Source organism: Triticum dicoccoides, chromosome 3B (assembly GCF_002162155.2).
Source record: "Triticum dicoccoides isolate Atlit2015 ecotype Zavitan chromosome 3B, WEW_v2.0, whole genome shotgun sequence".
Taxonomy (NCBI): domain Eukaryota; kingdom Viridiplantae; phylum Streptophyta; class Magnoliopsida; order Poales; family Poaceae; genus Triticum; species Triticum dicoccoides.
In genome coordinates, this window is record NC_041385.1 from 466,048,170 (window position 1) to 466,057,350 (window position 9,181).

Consider the following 9,181-nt stretch of genomic DNA (forward strand, 5'->3'; position numbering starts at 1 on the left):
GGGTCGTGGCTGGGCACGTCACTATGGGTGGTTTCTGGGCAGAGTGAGAGAGAGCATCAGGGTAGGTGGGGTGGGTGGCGTGTAGGGGAGGGAGTTGGACCGGGTGGGGTGTTTTTTTTTTCAGTTTTCGTGGATGGTTGGCTTCCGGGTGTTATCAGAATAAGCTGCGGTGTTATCACAATAAGACTCTTAAGGGTGTTATCATAATAGACCCACCCTATATATATATGTACTGACTAGATGCATCAGTTGTTTTGTATGTACATATATTGACACTTCTATCTTATTTTAGCCCTCCGGATCGAGCCAAACTTCGGTAAGGAGATGAGGCCCGAAGAAAAGGTTGGGCCGGGATGAAAGGTTCATGATCGAAGAAATCGCTCGAGATGGCCAACCGATTGCTCCCAAGTGGACAAAGGACACATTTGTACATCAGTGCAGAGTTGTTGTTAGGGACAGCGTCTGGATCAACATCCAAGAATGAAATAAGAAGGACCATGAAGTTTCTTATGTCCAAGATAGACTGAAAGATGATATTTGGAACTCATTAATGACAAATTTCAGCCTACCGCTAGAGGAGGATCCGGATAACCCAGTTATACAACGAAAGGTCAAGGTGTTTGCTCTTAAGAAGATGGCAGAACTATTCAAGAACCGGAAGAAAGATTGGAAGAAAAAGTTTGTCAAAAAAGATGAGACTCCAGAATTCACCGGTCAATATGAGAAGATAAGAGATCACTCGCTCGCATTTGTGGCCTACAAGAAAATGGAGAAGGCTAAGCAAAGGTCACTGACAAACAAGCAAAATGCTGCAAAGAAGTAGTATCACCATGTTATGGGGTCAGGTGGCTATAGCAAAGCCCGACCTACGTGGGACAAAGCTGAGCAAGACCTGCTTGCTAAAGGGGTCCAACCAGCGACATTGCACTGGCTAGATCGGTCAAGGACTTGGTTCTTCGGGGTTGGGGAACTTTGGACCCAGAATCAGGTAAGTGTGTTTGGACGAACGCTCAACTTGCAATACCCATCAAGAAGCATGAGGCAGCAATAAAGGCAACGCGGGAAGGGTGGTTCATTCCCGACAGAGAGAAGGACGAGCTGATAGAGGCCCTTTGGAATCCTGAACATCCTGGACGAACATGAGGCACATCAGGCTCCATTCCATGGGTGCATGGGGTTTCGCGACAGCGGTGGTTATAGAAGTCGAGAGAGAAAGAAGAAAGAGGAATCAAGCGAAATGCGGAAGATCAATGCAAGATTAGCGAAACTAGAGGAACCTTAGAGCCAGCAAGCTACCGGCCAACCATATTAGCGGCACGAAGATCCTTCATTTGACACTGCCCCGAAGCTACCCCACCATCTCAGCGGAGAAGCAGCGTGGCTTCCACGGAGCTCATTCAGCCTGATATCACGGCTCCTCGCTACCCCGTGGATAGTATCACGGAGAATGAACATTGTGTGGTAATGGCAAAATGCCATAACCTGACCTTGAAGGTGGGGGTCAACTCTGCCTTACCTTCTAAAGCCGAGGGAACTTTCCACTGCCATTCGATTCCACATGGCCTTGCTATTGTTGGGGTGGATGAAATAATGGAGGGATTTGAGGGGCTGGAGCTTGAGTACCCTATAGGCGAAGGGGAGATTCTTCTGGAAAATGCCTTAAGGAGTACCTGTCTATGAAGAAAGGAGAACATCAAGCTTCCAAACTCGACGCCGCCTCAGCGAACTCAGCCGGAGGAGGCCCCTCAGCAGGCTCCTCACAGTCCAGCTCAACTGTATCAGTTTCCTAAGTCGTCTCTGACGCGTGAGTTGTCTCCGCCGCCTCAACCGTCGTCTCCGGCGGAGGAGGCCCCTCAGCGAAGTCCTCTTCTGCCTCAGCTGTCTACGGCGCGTCAGCGGACTCCGCCTCCTCTGCGCGTTAGCGGACTCTGCCGCCTCAGCAATGGCTGAAGAGAGTCATTGCCGCTTCGGCGGCTAGCAGTACAACAGGCGGGATGAAATTCAAATTTAGTTCAAGCCTCAGGGATCCTCCAAAGTTACCATATGAGAGGACTGACAAGGAAAACAAGGACATCATGGCTGTCGAAGTGCAGGCATATTTTGAACGGAAACATCCACCTCCGAAGGAAACAATAGATTCGATGAAAGCGAAGCGCACTCTGGATGCCCTTAAGCGACCACCACTGCCTCTGCCGCAATCACACTATGATCACTGTATCGGAAAGACAACCACTAGCTGATGCGGAGCATCCCACGATCATCCCCATGGACCTACCTACGTCTCCCATGGCACCACTTGGACCAATGACAAGAGCTCGAGCAAAGGCTATTGAAAATAAGGTGAACTCGCTCCTCCCCGAACTACCACTTTCTTCATATGAGAGATGACTACTACCTCAAGAGGAGACCCTATGTTTGATCAGGTACTTGGAGGAAGGCCATGGAGCAGATGCACCCAACGGACAAGACAACGAGAACACCAAGTGCGAGGACCTAGAGGAAGAGCTACCAAGAAGCTATAGCCCTCGGACGACCGACACCTGTCGGACGTCCGACGCCTGGAGGCACCAGCCGGCTAGCCAAGTCCCAGCCTGCGCACGCTCTAGCGGCCGGACGACCGATCGCAACCGGACGTCTGACACCTGCCAGTGCCCGAACAACCGAGCCCCACCGAACAACCGGCTCCACCATCACAGAACCAAAATGTTGGAAGTATGGAGATCATCGGACGGCCGACGCACCGGACGTTCGACCCCGACTAGAAGTCCGAGCCTCCTGATTAGAGCTGAAACGTCGGAAATCCGACACTTACCGGACATCCGAGCGCCCGCGAGACACTGGACGACCAGTAACTATCGTACGTCGGACGCCTGTGTGTTGACAGCGTGTTGGGACAAAGCCCATGTACCCTTTCATGACCCTAGGCTATATATACCCCACCTCCTCCCTCTTATTAGGGTTAGCAATGTGATAGCTCATTTGAGAGATAAAGCTTTGCTCGTCCACTTGATTACTTCTCCGTCGGAGTTCACGACCTCTACGGAGAAGATCCCCCAAGTGGATTCAAGACCCCTCACAGGAAGACCCCCTCATGACCTCCTCATGGAGAAGAACTACCGCCTCTTGTACCGTCCTTTGTTGCGTTTGGATCTTGTATCACTCTTTATGTTCATGGATCTTGGCAAGAGGTGAACCACCCATCACTACTTGGGCGCAAATGAAGGATGTCACGAGAGCGTGCTTTGTGCCAACCTACTACAACCGCGACCTCTTCAAAAAGTTACAACTCCTCAAGCAAGGAACAAAGAGCGTTGAAGAGTACTACAAGGAAATGGAGATTGCCATGATATGAGCCAATGCCACGGAAGATGATGAGCAAACTATGGCACGCTTCTTGAATGGACTCAACCACCGTATCAAGAAGATTGACGACTTCCAACCTTAATCCAACCTCATCGAGCTAGTGCATCAAGCCACAAAAGGCGGAGCGACAAGTGCATGATGACTTCAAGTATGCCAAGTACTCTTCCAAGACATGTGGCTCATACAATCAAGCTTCAATGACTACAACACCTTCTACCTCAACCAAACCTTCTACGAGCAACAACGACAAGTCAGGTTACAAGAAAACTTTGACAACCTCAAGTTTTCCTCCAACTACAAGCAACTTCAAGCCGAGAGCTTCACCACCTACAACTACATCGGATGAGAGCATCAAGACAAGTTCTATCATGTGCTCCACATGCGGCGACTGAGGACACAAGTCCTTCGAGTGTACCAACAAGCATACCATGATCCTTAGTGACAACGGCACCTATGACTCCATGAGTGAAGAGGAAATGGAAGCCCTTGAGCAAGTGGCCATGTACCGGTGCGTGAATGAGGATGAAGATGATCATGTCTTTTGTGACGAAGATTCTAGCCCTGCTATCGTTGTCTCCAAATTCTTGACACTTCAACATCATCAAGACGAAGACCAAAGATGCCATATCTTCCACACCAAGGCGGGCATCAATGGAAGGTCCATGAAGATCATCATCAAGGGAGGAAGTTGCCATAACTTGGTGAGTGAAGAACTATGTTCCAAGCTCCAATTGGTCAAGATGAAGAACCCCGCCCCTACAAGGTCCAATGGCTAAGCGACTCCAACACTATTCAAGTGGAACACAAGGTGCAAGTTTCCTTCAAGATAGGAGCATACGAAAACACTTTGGAGTGTGATGTCATTCTGATGTCCGTTTGCCATCTCCTTCTTGGACGACCATGGCAATTCGGCCGAGGCGTCATCCACAAAGGGCGTACCAATCACTATAGCTTCAAGATGAAGGGAAAGGAGTACGTGTTATGACCTATGTCACCAAGTCAAGTGACCATTGACAAGCAAGCCACCCATCCTGGAGAGAATAGTGAGAGAGTGAGCCACCCGAAAGGGAGTGAGAGCCACAAGCCAAAAATGAGTGCCTCCACGATGAGCGACAAGAAAAACCTAGTGCTATTTGCTACCAAAAGTGAGGTGGGAGAAGTTTTTGTGAGAACCCATAAAGTGTTATGCATTATGTCCTTTTGTGCAAGGATGAGGCAACAAAAACTAACAACTCTCACAACCTACCTTTAGTGTTGTCTTCTGTATTGCAGGAATTCCAAGATGTATTCCCGATGAGCTACCTCCGGGTCTACCTCCTCTTCGAGGCATCGAACACCGCATCGACCTCATCCCCAGAGCACCCCTTCATAACAAGGCAACATACCGTATCAATCCCAAAGAAACCAAAGCGATCCAACAGCAAGTACAACAACTCATCGACAGTGGCCATGTACGAGAAAGCCTGAGCCCATGTGTCGTCCCGGTAATCCTTGTTCCCAAGAAAGATGGTACATATCGCATGTGTTCCGATTGTCGTCCTCTCAATGCTATCACTGTTCATTATCGCTACCCCATCCCACGCCTTGATGATATGTTAGATGAGCTTAGTAGAGCCACCATTTTCTCTAAGATTGATCTTAAGAGTGGCTATTACCAAATTCACATACAAGAGGGTGACGAATGGAAAACCGCTTTCAAAACAAAGTTTGGCTTGTATGGATGGTTGGTCATGCCAATGGGCTTATCCGAAGCACCCCACACCTTTATGCATGTGATGCATTTTGTTCTCCACCCCTACATCGGCGTATTTGTTGTGGTCTACTTTGACGGTATTCTTGTATTTAGCAAATCTCTCAAAGATCATGTCACCCATCTTAGAATCATTTTGCAAACTCTTAGAACAGAGCGCCTTTATGATAATATGGATAAATGCCTTTTTTGGTGTTGATAAGCTTGTTTTCTTGGGTTTCATTGTGTCTTCTAAGAGTGTTCGTGTAGATGAATCCAAGATCAATGCTATTAAAACTTGGCCCCAACCAACCAACTTGCAACCAGCACTACTGCAGGATGCTGCTAACGCGACACTATGATAAGAGACCCTTTGACGAAACTGTGTGTGATGCATTAATCACAAATGGTGATGTAAAATAACCGTCAAAAAACATGCAAAATGTTTGCAATGAAGGATACATCAAACACGGTTCATATTCTAGTTCCGTGTGCGATGCGGGGCATACGGTTTAGTTCAATTAACTGATGTCGATGACGCAGAACAAAAGAAACAAGTAGGCAGATGAAGGCGTGTGCGATATACGGCATACAGTTCACTCGGATAAACTGTTTGTGATGAGGCGGAACAATAGAAACGGGCGGCCAGATGAAGGTATGTGCGATATACGGCATACAGTTCACTCGGATGAACTGTTTGCGTTGAGCCAAGAGAACCGAAACGGTTCAACTTAACAAGATGTGTGTGATACGCGACAAACATGTCTGTAATTGGAAACGTGTGGGAAGACCGGTGACAACACACATAATTCCTGTTAACAAGCCGTGTGTGTTGTGAGCAAATGATTGCTGGTATACAATTGTGAGTGATTGATGAAAACATCACCGAGGGGTTCCATTGTTTAGTCCGTGTGCGATGTGATTTTCTTTGTCCGCACAACATCTACGCTCTTTCTACAGATCATCAACATATATACTTAAAAAGACAACATTGCATAACCAAATTAAGCATACAATTACAGAAGTGACTACACACATAACATTTCCACACACGAAAGTAAGCAATTACATGCATACCAAACTAGGAGAAATGAGGATCTAATCATCTACTCCTTGTTGCGATGACACTTGCCATTGCTCTGCTTCCGGCTGGATCCCTGGCCGTTTAGGGGAAGGAGGCACTTCCTCAGGTCAACGATCCGCCTATACATGTCGTAGCTCGTGTATGCTCCTTGGCCACATACACGATGTGAGCTTTGTCGAGTTTCTCCATCTAGGCCGAGTGCCAGGCACGCTTGTCCTTGTTGCAGGAATCCTTCATGTCTCTATAGTAGGGGTCAATGATGGCCTCGGCGAGGTGAATCAGTGAGTCCTTCTCATGCTCCTTGCTGCCCCAGATCTTGTATTAGCCCTGGATGTCGACAAGATTCTGGCAGGCGATGCCCGAATTCTTGAGCACCTTTACATCGTTGGTGATGTCCACCGTAGAGAACATGTAGTGGGGGTTGTTGACAAACCTGGCAAAATGCTTGCAAGGCCTTGTGGCCCGGCAGTAGTGGTAGACGACGACGTGGTTGCGCACGCATATTTGGTTGACGGCGACCTTGGGATGAGACCCGGCACAAGCGCGGGTGTGCTCGAGGTCGAACCTGACCACCTTGTACTTCCCCTCGGCAAGAAGCAACTCCATGATGTGGATGGAGTGCTCCACCTAGACCGGGTTGTTGGTGTACACCACCGAGAGCTCCATGAACCTTTTGTGGGTGTCCACCACGGCATGCATGGTGAACTGCTGCTCGTCGTCGGCAGCCACTCGGAGCACCATTGGAGCCATGCATGATACCCTCTAAGAGTTTGTCGTGGGGGTGTGTGCTTCTTGCAATGGTGGGGTGCGATCAAAAGGTTGAAGAGACACAAGGGTTAAATAGCCACTGTAATAAATGGGGGCCGGCCGGCCTGTAATCGTCATGTCTTGTCACGTCGTTCATAGCGGAGGATTCCAGTGCACGCTTGACAACACTGTGAAGGAAATATGCCCTAGACGCAATAATAAAGTTGTTATTTTATATTTCCTTATTTCATGATAAATTTTTATTATTGATGCTAGAATTGTATTAATCGGAAACTCGATACATGTGTGGATACATAGACAAAACACTGTGTCCCTAGTAAGCCTCCACTAGACTAGCTTCATAATCAAAGATGGTTAAGTTTCCTAACCATAGACATGTGTTGTAATTTGATGAACGGGATCACATCATTATGAGAACGATGTGATGGACAAGACCCATCCGTTAGCATAGCATATTGATCGTTAAGTTTTATTGCTATTGCTTTCTTCATGTCAAATACATATTCCTTCGACTATGAGATTATGCAACTACCGGATACCGAAGGAATGCCTTATGTGCTATCAAACGTCACAACATAACTGGGTGATTATAAAGATGATCTAAAGGTATCTCCGAAGGTGTTTTTTGGGTTGGCATAGATCAAGATTAGGATTTGTCACTCCGATTATCGGAGAGGTATCTCTGGGCCCTCTCGGTAATGCACATCACAAGAAGCCTTGCAAGTAAAGTGACTAATGAGTTAGTTGCATGATGATGCATTACGAAACAAGTAAAGAGACTTGCCGGTAACGAGATTGAACTAGGTATGAAGATACCGACGATCGAGTCTCAAGCAAGTAACATACCAATGGACATAGGGAATAACGTATGTTGTCATAACAGTTCGACCGATAAAGATATTCGTAGAATATGTGGGAGCCAATATGAGCATCCAGGTTCCGGTATTAGTTATTTACCGGAGGTGTCTCGATTATGTCTACATAGTTCTCGAACCCGTAGGGTCCACACGCTTAATGTTCGATGACAATTTTGTATTATATGAGTTATGTGATTTGGTGACCGAATGTTGTTCGGAGTCTCGGATGAGATCACAGACATTACAAGGAGTCTCGAAATGGCTGAGAGGTAAAGATTTATATATTAGATGATAGTATTTGGACACCAGAAGTGTTCCGGAAAGTATCGGGTACATATCGGAGTACCGGGGGGGGGGGGTTACCGGAACCCCCCGGGGGAAGATATGGGCCATACGGGCCATAGGAGGGAGGCACACCAGCCCACAAGGGGTGGTGCATCCCCCACCAGGGAAGGAGGCCGAATTGTACTAGGGGAGGGGGCAGCCCCCCTTTCCTTCTCCCCCCTCTCTCTTTCCCCCTTTCCCCCTCCCGTAAAAGGAAGGGGGGGGGGCGAATCCTACTAGGATCCCAAGTAGGATTCCTCCTACTTGGGTGGGCCTAGGGACGGCCTCCTCCCCCTCCCTCCATTATATACGTGGGGAGGGGGCACCTACAACACACATCAATTGTTCCAAGCCGTGTGCGGCGCCCCCCGTCCATAGTTTACGCCTCCGGTCATATTCTCGCGGTGCTTAGGCGAAGCCCTGCGCGGATCACATCACCATCACCATCACCATGCCATCGTGCTGACGGAACTCATCTACTTCCTCGACCCTCTGCTGGATCAAGATCTCAAGGGACGTCATCACGCTGAACGTGTGCAGAACTCGGAGGTGCCGTATGTTCGGTACTAGATCGGTCAGAATGAGAAGACGTTCGACTACATCAACTGTGTTAAGCAAATGCTTCCGCTTTCGGTATACGAGGGTACATGGACACACTCCCCCCTCTCATTGCTATGCATCTCCTAGATAGATCTTGCATGAGCATAGTTTTTTTTTGAAATTGCATGCTACGTTTCCCTACAGTGGCATCCAAGCCAGGTCTATGCGTAGATGATATGCACGAGTAGAACACAAAGAGTTGTGGGCGGTGATCGTCATACTGCTTACCACCAATTTCTTATTTTTATTCGGCGGTATTGTTGGATGAAGCGGACTAGACTGACCTTACATGACTGCATTCATGAGACTGGTTCCACCTACAAACATGCAACTAGTTTTGCATAAAGGTGGCTGGCGGGTGTCTGTTTCTCCAACTTTAGTTGAATCGAATTTGACTGCGGCCGGTCCTTGTTGAAGGTTAAAACAGCAAACTTGATAAATCACCATTGTTGTTTT